General features: G+C 34.8%; 1 protein-coding gene across 18 annotated transcripts in view; it reads right to left on the reverse strand.

Annotated features, from left to right (window-relative positions):
• Window positions 1–24,137, reverse strand: part of NRXN1 (neurexin 1) — a 1,430,528-nt gene that overhangs the window by 937,919 nt on the left and 468,472 nt on the right. The window lies entirely within an intron of this gene.

Here is a 24,137-nt window from a genome sequence, read left to right on the forward strand (position 1 = left end):
TAAATATTTAGTAACTGACTGATCTCTAAGGAACTACCGTATTTTTAATCACACCTTAAGGATCTATGGTATTCTTGTAGATAGTCCTTGCCAATGCAGGTCATGATGCCAATATGATTTATATAATAAATTATCTCATTTTCAAGAGTGATGATGGATAAAAAAAATAATCATTGCACTATGGCCAGACTGATAATAAATAGCTAGACTTTGCAACACAGTCCATGATTAGGGTCATATTAAGTCATATGTGATTAATCCACACAAAACCAGCCTAATACTTTTACATATCAACAACCTGAATCATTCCTTTTTTTATGACTTCCGTGTAATTTTATTTGTAAAATCAAAATTTTCCCCATTTCCCTCACTCTTTAATTCTCTCCCTTCCATCCAGAATGCAAAATAATACAGGCTTGCTACATTAATATTTATTGAAAAATATTTCTACTAAAGTTATGCAGTGGTAAGTACTTTCCACATCCATCTATATTAAGAAGTGATATTGCAGTACAAGTTAATATACAAATTTTGCCATGAAAATATTTCTTTCAAAATGAGAAAAATCACTATCCCAATTTGTCTAATTTTTAACTGTAATTTTGGCTGCTTTATATTAATTTAAACTTATGACTATCACAACACTGATTAAGAGTTGGCATGATTCAGCTGTTCAAGCTAAGCTGAACATAGATTGCTAGATTGGGACATAAGAGATACAAGTTCTAGTTTGAATTCTATGTCACTGACATTGGGCAAAGCATTTTTTTCCTTCTCTTAAGTAATAAGTGTGTTGAACTAAATGATCTCTAAGGCTCCTTTGTGCTCTAAAATTATACAATGTTGGATCACTTTTGGATCAACTTTTAATTCACTTCCAACTGAATATCAGCCCCATCTCCAACCTTAGCTCTTCTACAAGGTTGTTACACTTCCCTTTTCTGTTATAATAAATAACATAAAATAAACATAACATCAATAAAATAAAAATGTAGGTTCTAGAAACCCATGATAATAGACACTGCGTAGTGTTGATCTGCAGATCACTGTGCTTTTATTATACAACGAAACATTTTCAAAAATAGCCTTTTCCTGAGGCTAAAGGACAAATTTCCTTCTGGCAAGTAAATATAAAGTATATCTCAAAATATCTCAACCGTGAATGGCAAAAACACAATTATACGCACACAAACATATATGTATGCCTATACATATATCTACAAATATATACATATACTTCCAGTAAGAATGGATGAACCCACCTCTAGAAATGAATGCTGTAGTATATGCAACCATTGTGTTACTTCTAGAAATTAGAGAATTTTCTTTACTTCTTGAAAGGAATGTATTTTAAATGAATAAGCTCCAATTGTCTATTCCTTTTTTAAAAAGTTTTCCCTAGATGTAATGTCAGCATTAAAACCTCAGTAGAAATTAAGCTTATTGAAGGCAAGGTCTCTTTGTTTTCGCCTTGTATCCCCAGTGTGTAAAACAATTCCTCCACATAATAGACACTTCATAAATACTAGCTTGGTAGAATTAATTCCTTAACTAACACATTTCATAAGATACCAACCCATCTATCTTTTCTCCATTCACTTGACACTAGATGGCGCAATGATTCAGCCCATTCTACATCTATATCCATACAATAGGTTGCCCCCTACTCAAGAAAGGCAGAGAGAATCTGAGAACTTTCACTACTGAAAAGAACTGCCTGCCCTTTCTTTCACTTATAGAGTAGAAGTGACTTATCCAAGGTAATGCAGTAGCTAATTAATGGAAGAAGATCTGAACATCAGGTCACAAACTCTTTCCTCTTGAGTCTTAGTTCCTTGTGGAGTGCTTTTTGCCTCACATGAAACTATTTTTCCAGTGTTATTTGAGAAGCCATCACTTTGTGTTGGTGTTTTCATGGTTCCTGATCACATGCGATGTTCCTTTTGAAAGCATTGTGGTAGTTTAACAGCTAGCCTATGACATAAACACATATTAGTTGATTTAATCTTCACATGAGGTAGATAAGACTCCCTAGCTCTGGATTTGCAATTGTTAGCATTGCCTGGAAAACACACAAACACACATGGATGCTCACATTCCTTCTTTCTCTTTCTCTGTCCTTCAAACAGTTATTGGATGTGGCTAATTCTTTTTCCAGTTATGTCCTCCATGGTGAGGTAATTATCCCTAGCTATAAGGACAAGTCTTGAGAATTGGGTTGAGCATTTTATCCCCATCCACATCAGCAACTGGAAGCAACTGAGCTTTCTATGATTATGATTCATGACTTTAAATCTAAAATTCCCATTTAAAGAGAGTGTATTTCTAAAGGATATTTCTAATTGTTAATAATGGAAAAGAAGACATGTGTACTTGGCATTAGCATGTAGTATAAACTTTAATACAGTGATTCCCAAAGTGGGTGCTACTGCCCCCTGGTGGGTGCTGCAGCGATCCAGGGAGGCGGTGATAGCCACGGGTGCATTTATCTTTCCTATTAATTGCTATTAAAATTAAAAAAAATTAATTTCCAGGGGTCTAAGTAATATTTTTTCTGGAAAGGGGGCGGTAGGCCAAAAAAGTTTGGGACCCACTGTTCTAATAGAATCAGTGTTTCCTTGGGGATAAGAAGCACGGTAAAATATATCATCAGGGTCACATTTGAGCAAAGTAAGAAGAGAGTCAGTTTTTTAGGGAGAATGGCAAATAACAGAGAACCTCGCTACTAAAATATAGTCATAAAATATTAAAAGGCCCAGAAGAAGGTCTCTGTCATTATGGATTAGTCTTCTACAGGGGATTTTTGGTAAGACAATGACAAAAAATTATACAATGTGAAATAATTTGGGTATGTTACTACCTAAATTGTTAGAGGAAGTAACTTATACCAATAAGATCTCAAGAGGTATCTTAGGATAATAGTATCATGGATAGACACCTGAAAGGAACTTCAAGAGCCATTTATTATACTTTTTTATGAATGTATACTCATATACATATACTCATTTTACAGTTAAGGAAACTAAGAATCATATCTACTATGTGTCTATAGATAGATAGGATATATAAAACATAATATCGATAGAATGTATTTGCTTTGGCTGAAGGTTATTATTTCACTAATAGGAAACTTTGTAAAAATAAAATGACACAAATCATATTCATATATTTAATGTAAAAATAATTGTTGGTCTGTAACTTCATTTATTTTGTTATGGTAAAAGTATAGCTGGAGCTCTGGCCTTGGAATTAGAAAGGCTTAGAATAAGGTTATACCTTGGCCAAATATTAGCTGTATGACCAGGATGAATCACTTAATCTTCCATGGCCCTCGCAATTCTAAAAATGAAATTACAGATTAGATTTCTATCTGTATTAATGAAGGGAATTTATAATCATAGAGTTCCCTGCACAGATGAAATCATGAGTCATCAGTGAAGAAAAAATACTCCATATTTCTTTTTTTGCCATCCTGAGAGTGAACATTTGCTGGAGTTTGAACACTTGTTATAACATGTACACACCATTAATAAACACAAAAATTATGTGGGAACAGAATCAGATTTGTAAGGACACTATTATGGACAACTCAATCTGTCCCAAAAAGGAATGCATTACCCAGAAAGATAGATGTCCTTTCATTGTATAGTTTCAAGCAGAAGCCAGATCTTTATTGATCTTCATTCAAATACTATCTACAATGTTTCTCTCTGGTTTTCTAGGTTTCTTTACGTGACTATTTTATTTCCTTTTCTTTGTTTATTTGTTTTCCTCTCTTCCTCCTCTCCTTCCTGTTCCTTTTCCTCTTTCCTTCCTTCCTACCAACCTACCTTCCTTGCTTTCTTTTTTCCTTCCTTCTTTCCTACCTAACCTCCTTCTTTCCTTCTTTCCTATCTACCTTGCTTTTGTCCTTCCTGCTTTCCTGCCTTCTTCCTTCCTTCCTACTTTCCTTCCTTCCTTCTTTTTTTCTTTTAGACTAGGCTTTACTATCTTCCCCAAGCTAGATTAAAGCATATAAGCTTTGAGTTTTCCCATTTCCTACCTGGTTCATGGCAATCTGGTGGAGTAGGGTAGATGATTAGAAGGGAAGAGACAGGGCCAGAAGATGATTGAGGATGTCTAAGCTGAGTCCTCCCTTGAAATATCTTCCACCTTAAACCAGTGGGAGAATGGGAGGAAGGGATGGAAAGGTGGTAAATGTTTCCCCCCTTTGTTTCCTCTGTTAAGTATATGTTTCTTGTAAGAAACAATTAATTTTCCCTGATAATCTGGAAAGTGAAAATGCATTCTTCCAGGCCTTTTGATTTTTACTCCTGAATGGAGACAGACATACTTTTTGTATATACATAGATATCATATGGTATTGGAAGAAGCACCAAAAAAGCACATTCTCTATAGGTCACAGCATCATTCTCCATGTACTCCAGCATACTGGCTTGAAGCAAGGACTGTTTTTTGTTTGCTTGTTTTTTTGGACTTTATGGTTAACTCATGATTAGATGCTATATCCAACTTGCCATTTCTGAAATAAGTATAGAAATAAGAAAATCCTGAGATTAATTCACTTTAATTTCACATGGCTGCTCATCTTCATGCATTTCCTTCTCCTCCTCTGGCCACAGCTCTTTAGCTCCCTTTGGGAAGGTATGGAAAATGTAAATTTGATTATTATATAGGCCAGTGATGGGAAAACTACACCTGCGGGCCAGATGAGGGCCCCCTGAAATGTTCTATCTGGCCCAGCAACATTATTCCTAATCTGACGAATACAATGAGTAGGATACAATACAATGAAACTTCGAAAGAGTTGCCTTAGAAACTGACAGATGAGCATTTCCTTTCCTTTGGCCCCACTTTAAAAAGTTTGCCCATCACTGAATAGGCACATTAGAAAAAAGGACACAAGAAGAAAATGGCTAGAATGAATTTTTCTGATCTCTTTTAACTCTTCATGGCCTCCCTCTCAAACCCCTCTCCTATCTTGTGTTTAACTATTTTAAATTTATTTATAGATTGTTTGCCTTATTGTTATTCTGTATATACTGGTATGTGTACTTGTATACAATGGATTGTTTCAGTCTTTATATTTGAGATCTCAACACATGGTGCAGAGTAGGTATTTAATAAACATTTGATTTACTTTCTAATGAGAACCAAATATCATTATACTTTGTCTTTGTGCTCCAGAAACTTTCATCTACTTTTCTGCATTCCAGGTTCCCATACCCTTGATGCCTATATTCATTCTCTATTACCCTATTCACAGTTCCAAAAGATGAGTGATACTTTGGAAGGTTAGTGGGAAGGAAGTCAATTCCTACTCATTTCAATGACTGAATCATTTCTGGACAAGGAAAGACGGTATACTCCACATTTTAGCTCTTTGACTTTTAAAAGCTTGTTGTCAATCTTTCTAAGAGGCATCATTCATGAAATGTACACATATTGCCAACTTAAACATACCAATTTGCCCCACAACAAAGCAGGCCTTAAATCAGGTGACTTCCATGTTTTTTTTCCAATTCTTTGAATTTCAAAAGGCTCCCATTAATCTCACATGTCACTCAGTATATGGATGTAATTGTTTTTGTTTGTTTCTGGCAACATGTAGTAGAAACATAAAAAAAAAAAAGGCACAAGTACCAAATCCATCAAAAACCTGTTCTGAATATAGTTCTTTCCTACCTACTAGATCACAGTTTATGGCAAGTGAAGAGGATATGGAAACTAGATATTTCCATAAAGAAGTCATTCAATTCATCCTTCCAAAAACCATTTATTACCAACATACTATGTATGGCGATGGGTTATAGATACAAAGAAAAAATGAAATAACACAAACAGCAGTTCATCATTTTCCTTCATTCTCACAATGATCTTACATTCTACTGGGGATACACAGTATGTAAGTCCACAAAGGAAAATTTGAGGAAGAAGGAGAGAGCAAGAATCATTAAGGGAGTCAAGGAAGGCTTTTAGTAAGAGATGGCACATTTTCTTATTATATATAAAGGAGATGTCTAGGAGAAAGAATAAATGCTCTGACTAGGATAGCAATAGTTTATTTTAAGAGAAGGATAAGCAACCAGTACTTTCCTCTCTGATAGACTCATCCCTCTCTGACAATTTGACATATGTTTGCTGGGAACTGGAATTTCAAAAGGGCAAACCAAATTTCTTTTTTTTTTCTTATAAACACACAAGAGATTTGTTATAACTAGGTAGTAACTGACTTTTATCAAGCAATAGTCATCTGAGTTTTCCCGAGCCAAAATAATAATAAGCCTTCACTAAAGGCCTGGTTTCCTCCTTCATCTTCTTCATGTTTTATTTTCATACATTTAATTTTGAAGATAAAGAGTAACTTCTCATTTTTCTTTTATTCTATTCATTGTTTTCTTAATTAAAGAGATGTCCTGTAGATAATGGAAGATGAAAATATGAAGGCTTGGGAAAATGAGTCAAGATTCAAATGACTTGATACTGCCAGGCTCCCTGTTTCTTTATTACATGAATTGATTCTTTTAGCCCTCTGACACCTATGATAGCCCTGAAGGTCCAGTGGAAGCCCTTCAGTTTTTCTTGCCTGTATTTTGACTGCTTTTTAGACTTGGTAATGCAGCTCAAACTTATCAGAATTCTGAGCAAAATACTGTTTAGAGGGGCCACTTTCAAGCTGTTGAGCAATTTCACTCCATTGCTGCACTGCTGGTCACCGGGTTGGTTTCAGGGTGTCTCTGACAGTGCTGGATTTTTAAATCTTTGAAGTTTTCTGACTATGAGGAAGAATAATTCAACTTCTATTAAGATTGTACTGAGCAGAAGAGATCTATTGCACTCAAGGTCATGGATCTTGGCTCTGTAAGTGCTTGGTTACAAAGCAAAATGTTTAGCCAAAGTCTTCAAAGCTTTTCAGATATTGCTGTAGGTGTGGACCAGCCAGGGGAGCTGTTTGGCTGCTGGTTAGCTCCTGAATTGGTATTTCCCTTCCTGACCTTCTCCCTTCTCATCCTCCACAAATCATATTCCTCTAAAGAGTATGCAATAAAACCATGGACTTTTCTAAATTGGACTAAGGTTGGGGAATAGTAGTAACAGTTGCCAAAAAACAACATCTGAATATTAACTATGGGAGGAGAGCAGTGAGGGAGAGGGCTGTCCTGCAATCTTTTATGTGTTGAATACATATGTAAATATGTATGTACTCTTTTACATAGTCAGAAGACAATGATACTGATAGCACAGAGATACTATGAAGCTTGAACTTTAGAAGAAATAATAACCCTTCTTTTCTATGCCTCAATAACTTTTCTCTTTATAAGACAGAAAAAGTGTATCTAACCAAATGAAGAAAAAAATAAAGTATGACAGGCTAAGCATTTTGGGTGTTTCTGTAGAAAATATTTTTTTCATAGGGGGAAATAAATGTCATAAGGGAAAGAGTCCAGTAATCACATCCTCTTTAGGGAACATTTTCATTCTTGTTCTGTATCAAACTGGCACAAAAAAGAAAACAAAAAGAAAAGCATAAACAATTACAAGTTTCCCTTGTAAGGGGAAAAAGACCCTACTTTCTATTGCTTGCCAGTAAAGACATCAGCCTCATCAGTCTTAAATAATGTATATATCTTCCCTATGGTAGAGATTAACCTTCTAGGGAATTCCATCATGGCATATTTGAAAGAGTTAAATAGAATGTGATTAAAGAATGTAATAAATAGCAAATACCTGTCTTTCTTTTTTTGAAGTCTTTTTAAGTGAAAATAAAACATATCCAGAGAAATTCACAGAAGGTGCCCTCCAAATATACTTACTATCTGTTTATAGTAGAAGAAAAAAAATCAGATCATTTTTTTCTTTTTTATGTCTTTATATATTTGGCAGAAGGCATGTTAATTTCAAAATGTATTGGGTTTCAGTGACTGATAAGCACATTTCAACAAAATTATGATTTGAATTTACTTACAAAATTCTTCCAAAAGCATGACTGAAATTTAATAGGTCAGAGGAAAGTAATACTTTTTATACAGATAATTACATGTTTCTATTTAGAGAGTTAATGCAATTAAAGTTCTATACAGATGTAATCACCTGTTTAGAAGAAACTAACATCATAAAACCATTCATTAAGTTTTGTCATAATTTGAGTTTGAATTCTCTCTTAATAATAATATGAAGCAATTTATAGCATTTTGGGGTTTATGAAGCACTTCACATATATTTTTTCACTTGAACTACACAAGTGCGTTATTTTTTAAGTTGGTCAAAGAATATGTGTGAATAATTATATTTACATATAAAAATAATGATGGGAAGCATTTTATAGTAATTTGTAGTTTTTGAGTAGTGTTATCTGTATTATCTAATCTAATTCTCACAAAAAACTGCTTAGAAGCAGAACCAAAAAGGATTTTCACAGTTGACATCCTTAGGTTGTCCTTTGGGAAGTAGTGATACTAACCACACTAGACAGAGGGCTTGCATTGTGAGTGTGATAGATTTCCAGGAAAGGAGATGATAATAAGCTGGATTTATTGTCAGAAAGTCCTCTTGTCTTCACTGTCATCTATATCTTTCGATCTAGCCACTTTGGAGATGGAAATTAGTTGGTCATCAGTAACTACTGAATACTTGTTAACTAAAAATAGAAATCTAAACCTTTTCTTGTCTCTCCTTATGCTAAGCCACCCTGCTTTTACCCCTCCTTCCCACTTATTGCAGAAGACATTCTATCACTGAGAAAGCCGCAGTTTTCAGATGAGATTTTTTCTAACTTTCTTTCTCCATTTCTAAAAACTTAGTAACATGGGAAAGCACTTTTCCTCCTTCCCTTTGGTCACAGAAGATGAATCCCTTCCCCTGACATAGGTTAATTACTCTTATATGTACCCATCTCCCCATTCTCACTTGCTTCTTCCAAGACCTTTACTGCCAATTAATTACTATCTTTCATGTATCTTCTCTTACTCAATTGGCTCCTTTCCTATATTCAGATAATTCTAGTTTTTAAAAGCCTCCCCTTTATTCTTCTACTTCATCTGGATACTGAATAGTCTCTCTCCTTTCCTTTATTACTAAATTTCTTAAGGGTGGGGTGGGGTGGGGATTATATGCAGTGGTGTTTCTGTTTCTTTGTTTCCAGTCTTCAGTTCTTTGTCATATTACTTCCAGATTCAGCATTCTAATTAAACTGTTCTCTCAAATGTACTAATGAACTCTCTCAATAAAGCCAGTGGCTGTTTTTAAAGTTTGGAAGTACAGATAGGTATAATAGAGTGCTAGACATGAACTCAAGGGGACCTGAGTTCCAATCCTACCAGAGTTGTTTGATCATGGGAAAGTCATTTAGCCCCCTTAGCCTCAGTTTCTTCATTTGTAAAATGGGCCTACTGACTGTGCCTATATCATAAGGTAGCTGTGCAGATCAAACAAGATAATATATGAAAGAACACTTAGCAAACCTTAAAGTATCATATAAATGTTAGTCCTTATATGAATGAAATCTTCATTTAAACAGTTATTTACAATGTTAGACCCTATTAACCACTATTGACCATCCATATTATAAACTCTTTTCTTGTCTTAAGATACATTATTCTTTCTTGGGTCTTAACTTCTCTTTGACTATTTTCTTCACTACCTACTATTCCTCTCCTGGATTCTTTAGTAGTTCTACAGTTGAGTCTTTTTAAAAAAATCTTTCTATACTTTTCCTTCTAGCAATTTCATCTAGGCATATGGCTTCAACTATTTCCAGGATGAAGATGATTCCAAAATTTAAGCATAAAATCCAGATTTTCCCCCCTGAGGATAAGATTGTCTATTCCAATTGTCTATAGAATATCTCCATTAGTACATTCCAATGATACTCCAAGTGTCCTAAAGGATATAATTATAGGACTGTAGGATTTAAAACTAAAAGTATCATTAAATTTACTCTTCCTTCTGACTTCATTTCCCACTATGATATTGCCATTTACCCAATTCTACTATATTAAAAACCTTTGATTCTTCTATATCCTTTATCTCCAATATCTAGGCATTGTTATAAATCATATGAATTCTACCTTATCAGTGTCTCTTGCAACCATCCCTTCTTTGTATTCTCATCATCATCTATTTAAAATAGCTAGATCCTCATTACTAGCAACTTGGTTCATTAGATAAGCCTCTTAAAGGTATCCCTCTCACCTAAATACATAAGACATTAATTTCCAATCAATCTTTCATGCTACTGAAGAATAATCTCATTTATACCTACATAGGATTAAATATTTTCTCTGCTCAAGAATTTCCAAAGGATGCTTATTGACTCTTGAGAAAGTTTACATTTTCATTTGTCAAAAATTCTGTGCTCTCTTCATTATGGAATTGCCCTATATTTCCATTGTTATTTCATGTTATATCCCTTCATGTACTATATTCTCTAGTCCCATTGGACTATTATCTGTCTGATTAATACATAACACTATGGTCTCCCACTTCCATGTCATTGCTTACAGATTGCCCACTAAATTCATTCTCATTTTTAAAATCTCAAGTTAAATACTATTTCTTCCTTAAAATCTACCAATGACTTCCCTGCTTTGACCACACTTGCTATTCTGTGTTTTATGTCTCTAATGTTCCTCTGATATACTTCATGTAATATTATTTTTATCATAATCTATATATGTCTCTTTTCCCCAGACCACTAGACCACACTATGAAGTCAGTAACAATATCTTCACTGACTTTGTGTCACTTTCAGCATATACACCAGTGATTCCCAAAATGGGCACCACCACCCCCCTGGTGGGTGCTGCAGCGATCCAAGGGGAGCGATAATGGCCACAGGTGCATTTCGGGGCAGTGAATAACTGTAAGGGGGCAGTGATAGAATGTGACAAGGGGCGCGCTAAGTAATATTTTTTGGAAAGGGTGTGGTAGGCCAAAAAGAGTTTGGGAACCACTGATATATACCTCTTGGTGTACACATAGTAGACGCTTAATATTTTTTACTATTGCTAAACAAACCAGATACTTAATAAAATAAAGCTGAACATTTAATAGCTTAAAGTTACACCAAGATTTTTAGTATTCTCTTCAAATTAGCTTGGGAAGTGTCATTTTTAAATAAACTGCTTAGAAATAGAATGTTATTGTATTGTGATAAACTCTGAAGAAGGAGTATACTGTCATGGATTGAAAACTGATCTTGAAGTGATGAAGACTCAGGATCGAGTGCTATCTATCTTTTCAACACATATGGAAGGCGTGTGTCACAGTGGGTACAATTGCTCTAGATCCAAGAAGACTGGAGTTTGAATCTAGACTCAGACACTTATGCTCTATCTGTTTCAGTTTCATTATCTGTAAAACAGGGTTGATATCATTACTTAGCTCCCAGGTTGTTTGGGGATCAAAAGAGATACACACAAAATGTTTTGTAAACCTTAAAACACTTTTAATATTTGCTTTTCTCCTCCTCATTATTAGTATCATTATAATTTTGGCTCTGTGACCCTAGGCAAGTTATATAATCTCTTAATGCCTCAGGAAACTCTCCAAGTACTTTCCACACCTGTTTTTCACTTTCTTTTTATGCTGTGCTCTTCTCACAATGACTGGTTCATAGAAAAGGTTTAGTAAATGCTTGTGGTCTGATCTATACCACTGAAATCACAAAGCCAGTCACCTCCACAAAAAAAAGAAAGAAGGAAAAGAAGGTAATGCCTACAGGCTAATTAAATTGTTTCCCATTCTTCTTTTAAAAATCACAGTCCCAGGAAACACAGGATGTTGAAAATAACAGTGGTAAATGTAGACACATAGCAGGAACTGTTTTTCACTAAGAATCTTTGAGATACTAGATCCTGAGATACTAAAAATTGGAAACATCACTGAGCAGAATTTTAAATGGAAGTAAAAAGTAAATAAAAGGAAGCAAAGGCAGTGCAATTCTTCTCCAAAAGTTTGGCAGCATTATTTACATTTGAACAAGAACAGGAGCTCTAAAAATCAATCAAATAAGTCATTTTAGACTATCAACAAATTGTCCTTCATGACTATTATCCTTTTATACTTTACTGAACCTGGAATTGCTAATCAGGTTTGGCTGAGGATTTAAATAAAATTACTGTCTCCTGGGAGCAAGAATGGTTTGTCTTTATAGTGTTATTAGCCTTAGTCATCCAAAGGCAATACCATTTGGGGAAATGGTCTGGAGGTCATTGAATCATCTCAGCACACAAGCCCTTTGAATGATCTATATGAGCATTGTGGTAGCAAGCATTCCCATGGGCATTATCAAACATAGCATGTAGGCCTGTACCAAATTAATAAAACAAAAACAAAAACATGCAAAGGGTGTGGTGCTTGGGAAATCTAGTGTATCTTTGAAGAAAGAGAAAACATGTGTATATTATTTTTAAACTTGATAATAAGGGGAGGTAATGGGGGAGACTTAAGAAGCAATATCCTCCCTAGATTCATAATATAATTTGTATCAGGGCAAGTCTTATGAAATGTACACAAATAAACTTGGACATTAATTGGTATGAAAAAATATAAGAAATAATTAAGATAAGTTCTGTTCAGCAGAAGTGAGAATTGATGACTAGAGTGTATTAATGCACAGAATCCCAGAGAAAGTTGGAAGCAACCTCAGAGGTCATATAGTCAAACCCATGGGATTTAGAGTCTCATTTTCTTTCTATTCCCCCAAAAGGCCTTGGCAAAGATCCTCCCTCCCACAGCATGTAGGAGAAAATGTACAACAGGATTGCTCAGTATTACTGTGGGAGTCAATTAAACAAACAACAAGCATTTGTTAAGTGCCAGTAGGATATGTGCATGGAGGTTGGAGGAAGGGGGAGGGGGAGCCAATTAGGATGTAATTCAAAAGCAAAAATGATACCTGTCCTTAAGGAGCTTACAGACAAGCTAGGCGAGATCACACATACATATAAATGTATATAAAATTAATTCAGATTGATTTTAGGAGGAACTAACAGTTGAATGGAGAGAAATCAAGGAAAGCCTCCTATAGAAGGTAGCAGGAGAGCTGAAATAATCAGGGGATTCTAGAGATGAATATGAGGAGGTATTGGGGGTAGGGCAGTCATTTCAAAGGCATGGTAGTTAAAGGTGGAAAGTTATCTGTAACAAATAGTAAGAAGTAAAAAATACAAGAGAAGGCATAATCCAAGGAGAAGGGGAAGTCCCAAGGAAAGAAAAGGATGGAACACTATTTTGGAGATTGATTTATGGGACAGTTGCAGAGAGTGAGGTATGAAAAAACCTGTTGTTTTCTGTATTTATGAGCACCTGAAATCTAGACCTCTTATTTTGTGCTTCCCAATCAATGTCTGAAAAGAAAAAGCAGGTGGAGAAAAATCACATACAAAAAAAATTTTTTTTCTTCACAACTCAGATTAATTCCTTTAATTCCTTCTACTCTACTAAAGTGTGTCAAATTCTTGTACCCACTAAATATTGATGCCTTTGGTCAAATTCCCAGGTGCTCAGTATTAAATGGAGCTCTCTGAATGTGTTGACCTAGTTTCATTCAATACTAGACATAAGGGATTCTTAATATATATTTGTGGAATAAACTGATGAATATGATAATATTAACCAGTTGTAGATTTTCCCGGTAAAACGTATTAGTAAGGTTATGATTTATAACTAATATTTTCTCAATATTAGAACCAGAAATCCTGAAATTAGATTTGCCCTTATAGTGACAAATATATTTTGAATTCATTGGAAAAGACTATGAGTCTCAGACATACATTTTTGTGAAGAAAAAGACATGTCTATCCCACCAGTCTTAAATATAAGGGTTTGAGGTCACAAATAAAAAATTGGCAAGAATTACAAACAACATATCCCAATGTGCTTTAAAAATCTGTGTCGTAACAAATATCCTTTGCAGTCTTTTAATTTTCTTAACCCTTGCTTTCTCTCTTAGTAACATCTCTAAAGGCGGGGGAGGGGGTGAGGGAGTAGACAAAGAGGGTTAAGTGATTTGTCCAGGGTTACATAGCTAGGAAGTATCTGAGGCCAGATTTTAATCCAGGTCCTCTGGACTCCGGGCCTGGCTCCCTAGTCACTGTGCCTCCTGGCTCATTATCCACAGTGTTTTCTACCTGCCTCTCATCCCAGGCCTTCTTAAAGCAGGCAGTCCCAGGTAGAGAGACCAACCTGAACCAAATCTTAGGCAGTGATTTGTCTTTTGAAATCATTTTGCACATGTAGGAAAAATGAAGATCAATGGAATCTAACAAAAGAAATCCCAAATTTGCTTTGATCAATCAATAAAAAGCATTTATTAAGTACCTACCACATGAACTGAAACAACTGGAGAAGTACTAAAAGAAAATAAACGGGGAAAAAAGAGGCTTAACTAACAGGTAAAAGGGGGCCATAGAAATCAGAGACTGTTTCCTCACTGAAAAATCAGTTTGGAACTTTGAAGCTTTTCCTGTTTCTCACAGCATTCTGTCCCCTGCCAGATGTAACCTCAATCAGGCAGCAAGAGGAAACATGCTGACATGTGCCAATCTGTTTATCAACAGGAGCGATCTGGCCAGTGATAGGTTGGTTGATGGTGAAAGGCATCTTCAATAACTCAGAAACCCAATCCAAATTTTACAAGCAAGCTTGATAATGGAAGATTGCATATAATGGGATTGGGTCTCTCATATATATACAATATTTCCTCTATGATTGACATCAGGACCAGGAGAGGGCAAAATAAGACTGAACCACTTTATTCTATTTTCTGTTGTTGGGATGAGAACTGATTTATCCACTTGAATCCACTGGAAAATTGGTTTATATTGGAGTTTGGATAGCACTCAATATAGTCAGATGTATACATTAGGAAACTCACCTTGACTGATGAAAGGAAAAGTTTTGAAGTGGGAAGAATCTTGAATCAGGGGGACCAATTATGAAGTTGTTGAATGGTGTAACCTTCAATTATGTGAGTGAAGCAAAGAGCATAAATAGGACAGATGTGAAGAGAAACAAAATTTGGCAACTGATTGTTCTGTACATGTGAAAATGAGGAGTTAAGGTATTTAAGGGTTATATGACCAACAAGATGGAGATGGAAGTATAGGAGAGTAGCAATGTGCTCTGCCTACCTATGGTGACAGTGCGTTATACTGAATCGGTGCTTAGCCAGAGAATTCTAAAGTGGGAGAAACTGGTGGCAGGGAGCCAAGCTATGTGTCAGCCTTTTCCAGGTATGAAGAAAGGGGGACAGATATCCAGTTGCAGCCAGTTTTTGTCCCCTGGAAATTATTTAGGGAAGGGACTGATACTGGTGAAAGGAGAATTTCTAAACATGGAAGAAGGCTGAGACAACTTTAAGTCACAATCCTTGGAAGATTTGCTATCAAAGAGGAGTAAGAAAGTAAGCAATAAAGGAATATGAGGGTATCAAATATATCAAGAGGAAAGAATTCTAAAAAAACTTCAGAACAAATGAATAAGTCAAAGCATTAATAACAGAAGAGAAGACATCCTTCAGGACATTTAAACAAATTGAAATATCTATGAATAAATATTAGAAACAAAGGAAGATGATTCTATATCTGATAAGGCAGAGGATCATAAGGATGCCTATAGAAAGAGATTTGAATGACATCAAGGTGTTCCTGAACATTTCAGGAGATAAATAAGAATAGTGAAAGAATTTATGGCATCTACAAGCAGAAATCATTTGAAGAATAGGAGAAAAATTCCACAGTGGCAAGTTCCTCTAAAAAATAAAAAATAAAACAGGAAATAACTGATTCAAGGGCAAATGATTTTTGTCAACAATGACAGCCTCACTTGTTCAATTTTCTTCATCTACAAAAAACAGTTGAAAGTGTTAAAAGTGTTAACTTTGATAGGATTTACAATGTGGAAGACTCCTAACAAATTTGCATTTGCTATATGAGGGGAAATACTATTGCTCATATGGAAACAGTGATTGGATTTAGGGTGAGAGAGAGAAATAGCCAAGGGGCAAATGAATGAAACTGAAAATGATCCTAGAAATGATGTTGTTTTAAAACTCTTATTCTATAAATGAGGAAACTGATGTCTAGAGAGGTTAAGAAATTTGCCAAAAATGGTGTGTAGCTAATATATATGCAGAACTGGAATTTCATTCTGAAACCATTTCTTCTTCACTACTGTGTCATTTAGCTATTTAGGTTGGTTCATAATATAGCATTTTGTGATAATGGAACTATCAGGGTAGTTCTTATGGGTTTATTCACTTCTTGAGCTAAGTTTTCTTCCTATGAATTCCCAAAAGAACCTATTCTACAAGTTAGGCACTGAATAAAATTGCTTCCAAACAATTAACATGGCAGCAAACACACTACTAAGTGGATCGGAGGCAGCCTAGTATTTTACTCCAGTCTTTAATGTCAGGTTGCTTTTTTATTCTAGGGGTCAGGAAAACAAACACACTGTGAGTCCATTATTGTGCATGCCCAAACAAGCAGAAAAATAGGCCCCTTTCCAAATGCTAGACAATGAAATCAAGGATTTTTTTTGGTACCTCACTGTAATTTGGGTGATAAAATACTTGCTAATACAAGCTATTAAAGCAACCCAACAAATGGAAACCAGTCTCTCTCATACTATTTTAAATCTTCCTCACAGTGTTCTAAATTAGTTGTTTACTTTTAAACCCAAAAGACATTTCTACTAGTACAAGTTACTTTTTATACGACTTATCTTAAAAAAAATTAGTGAAACTTTATATTTGAAGCTGAAAAACAAAAGATCTGTGAAAATAATTAATCATAGTTCTAAGCTGCAATTATTTTCAAATAGCAGGCCAATATTTTGCTGATTTAAATTATCTCCAATACTTTAATCTGTGGTCTCATAATGATATATATTGAAGTCCATCCATGCCCTAAAATCCTGTACAATTTTCTTCAATGATATCCCTTATATCTTCTACAGGGTGCTACTACTACCCTGTTGAAGTCCTTATTTAAGTTTTCTTGATATTTCATGGATAACAGTGTAACATGCAGGTAGTTGACTGGTTACAATTTGTACTTTCCAGAAGAATGAACATCCTTCTTTTCTAGTTACACATATCTGATTGGTAATGTTTTACAACCTACTTATACCATCCATGTGTCTTTTAATTGTCCTTTGGGTGGCTTGACATTTTAATTTTTCAAGAATTTTGAAGCACCATGACATAATCATATGATATCATTGAAAGGATATTTATTTTAAAATATCTGTCTTTGTCTCAAGTAGATGCTTAGGATCAAAGGTAGACCAAGTCCGTGAATTATCCCATTCAATTCCATATTATAATCTAATAACAGACAGTTGTAATTTATTTTTCCCTAGTTGTCTATTGAATAAATCAATTACAGTAAACTCTTTTATCTGCCATTTAATCATCAAAAAATCTTACCTAATATTTCTGTGATTTATCAGTGTAACAGGAATGGATATCTCAAAAATTATCAGTCTTAAGACAATAAAATCTTTAGGTATTTTCTCATCCAATGATGTTGAATGTAACTTTAAAGTTAAATATATCATATATATGTATATACATATTTTTTTCTAGTTATATTCTATCCCTTACCAAAGTCCTACTTTTACCTTTGCCCATAATTTGGCCTTTTCTCTTTTCTTTATAGGTCCACCATTTTGTAAAGTGCTTGGCATATGTTAAGTAAGTACTTAATTAATCCTCACTGTCTTTTTATTTAACTCATCTTGCAGATGATCCTAGGTCTTTAAATTCTAGACAAGTGCAGGTCCCACCAAACAGGAAAGACTGAGAATAGATCCCAAGAGAGATCAGCCTAATTAAATTCATAGAGGTCCATTGTCCAGTTGGCCACAAAATGATAAATTTCTGCTCACAACAACTCTTATAATGTTTTTTCTATATTTGAGAGGTGCTGCAATCTAAATCCCGATGCTATCCACAATGAGGAAATGACAGATCCTTAACATATTGATGTAATTCATTAAAAACCAGCAATCAGTGTGGTAATTTTCTATTAACTTGAACACTCCATTTCCAAGCCAGATAAAATAGGGTTGACTGTATTTATTCTTCAGGGCCATTATCAAGGGAAGATTATCTCTGAAAAGTGAGAAGCTAACTTGCTGACAGAACATTTTCTTCCCTTTTTTTAAAACCACCCTTCACAATGATGGGATTAGTACAGCTTGTACTGGGGTTTGGGAGCAGTAATAAACAAGGAGCAATTTTCTGTTCCTAATTAACTTCCCTTAAAATAAGCACTGACTGCATAACAATAGCCTGTCAGTCCATAGCTGTGCCAAAAAGCCAATATTCTATACATAATGAGCCCTATTTAAATGAGCAGATTATTGTGGTTTCCTAATGAACCAGGGCCACTGGACTGGTGAAGTAGTCCCAAATAATGGACAGTTTTTATACACACAATTGTAAGAAAGGCTATCCATAGGATATCTTTTTTTATTTCCTTTATACCCCAAATATGGAGTTTCATTACTTTTTCCTCCTGCATCTAAAATTATTAATCTCCCTTTACTTCTTGATCCATTCTCCTCTTTGGTCTCTAAAGACATTCCATAGGCAATGTGGAGCAGTGGGAAAAGTGTAGACTCTAGTGACAAAGAACTTGGGTTCATGTCTCTTTTCTGATGTTTCCTATCAATGTGACCCTGGAGAAGCCATGCAATTTCTTTTAGGCTTACATTTCTTCATTTATGAAATAAAATTGTACCTTATGATCACTAGGTTCTTTTTAAGTTCTAAATCTATGAACCTAAATTCTTAAAAAAAAGCCAAACCTTTTCTTCATTCTATCTCTCATCTTCCTCTTTCTTATTTCTTCCTATAGTTCATTTCTATTAATTTAAAAATTTTGTTTTAAAATGTAAATATTTTTATTTTTATATCATTGAAATTTCTCCCAGTATCCTTCCCTGTCTCCCTCGCAGAGCCATCCTATATAAAACATCTTTAAACAAAAGAAAAACAACTGCTTGATCACATGGCCTGATGGGAATTTTATTGGGTACTAAACAATAACTCTTGTTCAACTATTAATTATATGGAATTAGGTCTTAATCAATGATACATGGAAAACCCAGTTGAATTGTGCATTAGCTACGGGGGAGGGGCTTGGGGTGGAAGGAAAGAACATGAAACATGTAACTATGGGAAAATATTCAAAATAAAAATTTTAATAAAAAAACTAAAAAAATAAAACATCTTTAAAGGAAAATTTTTAAGAAAAAAATTAGTAAAACCATGTGCAATCACAAAGACCTCTTACATATATAAAGGAGTAGAATGATCATGCTTTTTCATACCCTTTTGGGGGGCATGTTTGTTCTTCATAATTCCCCAAACTTATTTTAATTGCTTTGTGATCCATTCTAAGGAGAATGTCCAGACCTATCATGTCTTCATTCATCTCCAGGATACACAAAAGTCCTGACTCTGGAATTTCCCTATCATTCCATAGAAAGCTCTTCACCACATCTCTGGACTTCTCATATTGACCTCTACCTTCACAACCCCTAGAGCCTTTCTTTCTTATTCCTGAAACCTCCCTTTTAAGGAGGATAACCAAGCCAATCATATCTTTATTCTTCTCTGAATTGTACTCCTGCCTCTTCAAATTTTCCCCTACCTTTTCAATTTCATTTTCTGTAACATCTTCTCCTATTAGAATGTAAGCTCCTGAAGGACAAGCATTAGCTTATTTCTCCTTGTATTTGTATTCCTAATACTTAACACAGTGACCTGCACAGAGTGCTTACTTAAATATTTGTTGACTGTTGATTGATAGGGTCTTTCTTTCTATTTATAATGTTATTTTCCAAGCCTTGCTACATATTTTACCTATTCAGATACATGTTTCCATGTTTTTCTGTTTTCATATTTACCATCTCTTAGGACAAATCAACATTGCAAGGTTTTTATGTACCAAAATTTGTTTAACAGTTTTCTAATTGTTTGGCATCTACTTTGTTTCTAGTTCTTTGCTAATATAAAAAAATGATATTGTGTTGGATGGAATCAGTGTATACGCTTCACACAATACTATAAATATTTTGAAGTGTATGGAGCTAACTCTCTCTCTCTCTCTCTCTCTTTCTCTCTCTCTCTCTCTCTCTCTCTCTCTCTCTCTCTCTCTCTCTCTCTCTCTTTCTGACATTTGGGGGTATATATCTAACAGTGGAATCTCTTAGTCAACAGGTATGGACATTTTAGTCACTTTATTTGCATGATTTTAAATTGATTTCCAGAATGGTTGTACTAGTTCATGTTTCACCAGAAATGTGTCCCTGTCTTTCTACAACACTTGCAACTTGACTATTTCCCTTAAAAAAAAAAAAAAAAAAAAAAAGAAATCACATAGTATCCTTTTATATTGCTGTGACAACTGATGGTCCACCATTTTAAGTGAGGTTTATTACTTGGCATCATGTTCCATTTCCTTTTATACTAATTTCCTTGCCCATAAACAGTCTCAACTGTTGCCCATATGTGAATATCTCTTGGAGCTATAGTTTTAATTCTTATCTTTGACTCTACACAATCCTCTATCTGCAATTGTGTATATATCTCCATTTGGATAAATGGTAGAAGGGCCCTGACATTCAAATCTACACATGAATAATTCAGAACTGATAATTTTCTGTAACAGAATTTTGATATTCTTTAATAGAATTTCCTGACAAATAGAAAACACAGGTTTGTGACTGCCATGATTTAGCATACAAAGTAGTTGTTCTATTTGCCTTATGTTTACTGAAAATATTTATATTTCAAAGAAACATGTTCATATGATAAGATTTCACCCTTTCTCTATCGTTTTGTGTGTAATATAGGATTTATTTTGGCTGTACGTAGTTCCATCTTAAAAACAAAGCTTTATTAAACTATTCTGACATACTTACTTAAAATTTATTGTTTTTATTTTCTTCTTGCTGCTCATTCTTTGACTTAAGGATCTTTTATTTATTTTTAATTTTTTCCTCATTCACGATATAGTTATCTCTAGGTGGGGGTCATATGTGGGAATAAGTATTTTTTTGTACAATTCTCATATTTCAGTCCATGTCCATCTCAATTAGTAGCCAAAAGAATAATTCCATGAAAGGAGTCATGTAATGGTTAACCAAATTATGCATTTCACTTTGGGTTATAAATCATACAGTCAGATATAGGAGAAAGAGTATTAAAGCCTAAAGTCTTGGCAGTAAGGAATGAAAAGTACAACAAAGGTCAAATCAATTTAATTCCTTGTGATATGTAGAAAAAAAAGATTTTGAGAACCAATAAAGGTTGGCAAGATGGTATTATCCTTGAATGTTCAGTTGCTCTTTTCTCCTGATATGCACATGGGCAATTTAAAATGAAAGAGTATTAGCATAAACTGAATGTCATTAGATAATGAGTCAAACTCAAAATTTGACTATCTAGGGCTGTTTCACTTTTTTCTGTTAACAACTGTTGGGCACTGATGTACGGTGGGTGGCAGAGTAAAAGGTATAATTGTTCTTTCCCCCTTTTACTTTACCCTTCTATGTAAATAGTAAATAAAAACACTTCTATATAATCATTTAAAAAGACCTCTTAGGAATAAAAGGAGACAATATTAGCACAATGAATGTTTATCAAATATACTCTTTTCAATTTACACCCATCTAATCTCTACCCTTTATATTGTCTATTTTTCTTCAAGTCTCAGTTCAGCTGCCACCTGATCCTTGAAGGCTAAAAAAAAAATAATAAAACCTTTTCAAATTTTCTAAGACCATGAAGTCTGAGCCTCTTCTTTATACTCATTGTACATCATATTACATTTAATTTACATATTCCTGAAACAGATTCCTATAAGAATCTGCCTATTTAAACCTTTACTTATGAATATAATTTTCCAGATTATGTTATTGATATATTTTGACAGTGTACCTGTCCAGGATAGGACCTCTGCTAGCTGCTTTTGATATTATAAAAGAAGTATAAGGAATAGTCCACATCCATGAGGACCTTACAATGCATCTGGAGAGAGAAGACTAGCATATTGGACTGTTATGTTGATAATAACAGAGATGTTGGGGAGCTGATGGTTTGGCCTGAACTAGAAAGCTGCAAGACTCTCTCTTCTCCCCCACGCACAGGCTTGTGTGAGTAGCTCTCAAACCCTTCCCACCAAGCAGTTGGTTTTCAGTTGAAAATGGAGGAAAGGCAATGTCTTCTGGCCAGGCTCAGTAAAGGCAAATCTCTAATGAAGTTCATTTTCTCAACTTATATCCCCACAGGATTGATGGAGGGACAAAGGAGAAACTCGATATCTTGTTATCAAGAATTGAGGTGGATCTGACTTCTTTGGCATGCAACTGAAAGGAGCCAAGCTCAATGGTAGCTGTGAGTATGTCCTAAATAACAGTTAGGCACAACTACTAACGCTGAAGTTTTATATTGATAAAGAAGGAAGGGATAGGCTGGGAAGGGGTATTTATGATTTGGATAAAATCTGGGAATCCTGAACTGTTAGGTAGAAACTGCCCCTCCCCCCCAGGAGGGAGTGGCAGACCTTTAGCTAACTTGCCCTCAAAGCTTATAGTAATTACTCCTAATATCTAAATAGCTAAATAACCATTATGTTGTTGCTGGAAAGGTCTAATCCCGCTAGACGGGCATACTCCTGAGTAGAAACCAAAATGGCTTTTGCCACTATAGCCACCAAGGCAAACTCAAACTGGGAACAGCAAGCAGAGTGACCTGCTCACTACAAACCCCAGGAATCAACTGTTTAACTCCTTTCCAACTGTCCCCTCACCCAGAATTCTCCAGGGGGGTCCCCTGGAATTATGGGTGAGGCTTGATTCTGTATCTTGCAGAAATTCCACCCTGCCATTTTCCATGTTACATGGACACAGCTGAATAACAATATAAAGGTGGCATAAACATAACTACCACAATCAAAAGAAAATTTTTAAACCCTTACCTTCGGTCTTGGAGCCAATACTGTATATTGGCTCTAAAGCAGAAGAGTGGTAAGGGTAGGCAATGGGGGTCAAGTGACATGCCCAGGGTCACACAGCCGGGAAATGTCTGAGGCCAGATTTGAACCTAGGACCTCCTGTCTCTAGGCCTGGTTCTCAATCCACTGAGTTACCCAGCTGCCCCCAACAATCAAAATTTTAAGCAATATGTTCTTGACACTGAACATAATAATTACTGTAAGCATTCATAGAAGATAGATAGCAGTGTAAGTTGCATGGAATACTCAGGGAAATTTACGTTTTAGGCATATGGTCTTCTTGAAAATTGTTTTTGCATTTCTTCTTACAATTGACCCTTGAAAATTACATATCACTTCACTCTAACCATTCTGTTCTATTCTAAAAGTTAGAAGTTTTCTTTCCACTTCTTCAGGATGGTGAGTATACTCCTTTTTTCCATCATACACTCATTAACTTCTCAGGAAAGCATCAAAGAATCACAGAACTAGAAGCAAACCTAGAAATGACCAAATCCAAGGAAAATAAGGAGTCAAGAGAATAAGAAAGATCTCTTCATTTGATGCTCCTTATGTCCATGTCATTTTTTCTTAAACATCATCACATTATTTTGTTGATTATTGTCAATGAGTCAAACATCTATATTACTGACTCATTGAATCTCATCCTTCTCATTTCCAATAAGCTTTATCTTTATTTTATCCATCTACTGACACATCCACATCTTGAATAGTATTATGACTATAATGAAACCAACAAAAAATCCTTCCATGTCAAGATAAGCAAAATTACTGGGCTCATCATGTGTCATACAACTGACCCTACATAATCATTAAATGACATTTTTAAATACTTTACTGAGAAAATTGAGACCAGGATCTCACAATGTCTTTGCTTACTACCTTAAAAATTTTTGTCACATATACAAATTTCCTAACTTTAATAGCTTTTTTCTTCTTTCTTAATTTATTATTTTGATTTAGAGAGTCTTTCAAAAGCCTCTACCCATTTTCTTGATCCCATATTCTTTAAAGTCTTATATCTTGATTGCTCCATTATTCTCTTCAGTCCTTCCATCTCCAGGTTTTTCTTTTCTACTACTTCCATTCCTTTTGACTACAATT

This window comes from Gracilinanus agilis, chromosome 2, assembly GCF_016433145.1.
Source record: "Gracilinanus agilis isolate LMUSP501 chromosome 2, AgileGrace, whole genome shotgun sequence".
Lineage (NCBI taxonomy): Eukaryota > Metazoa > Chordata > Mammalia > Didelphimorphia > Didelphidae > Gracilinanus > Gracilinanus agilis.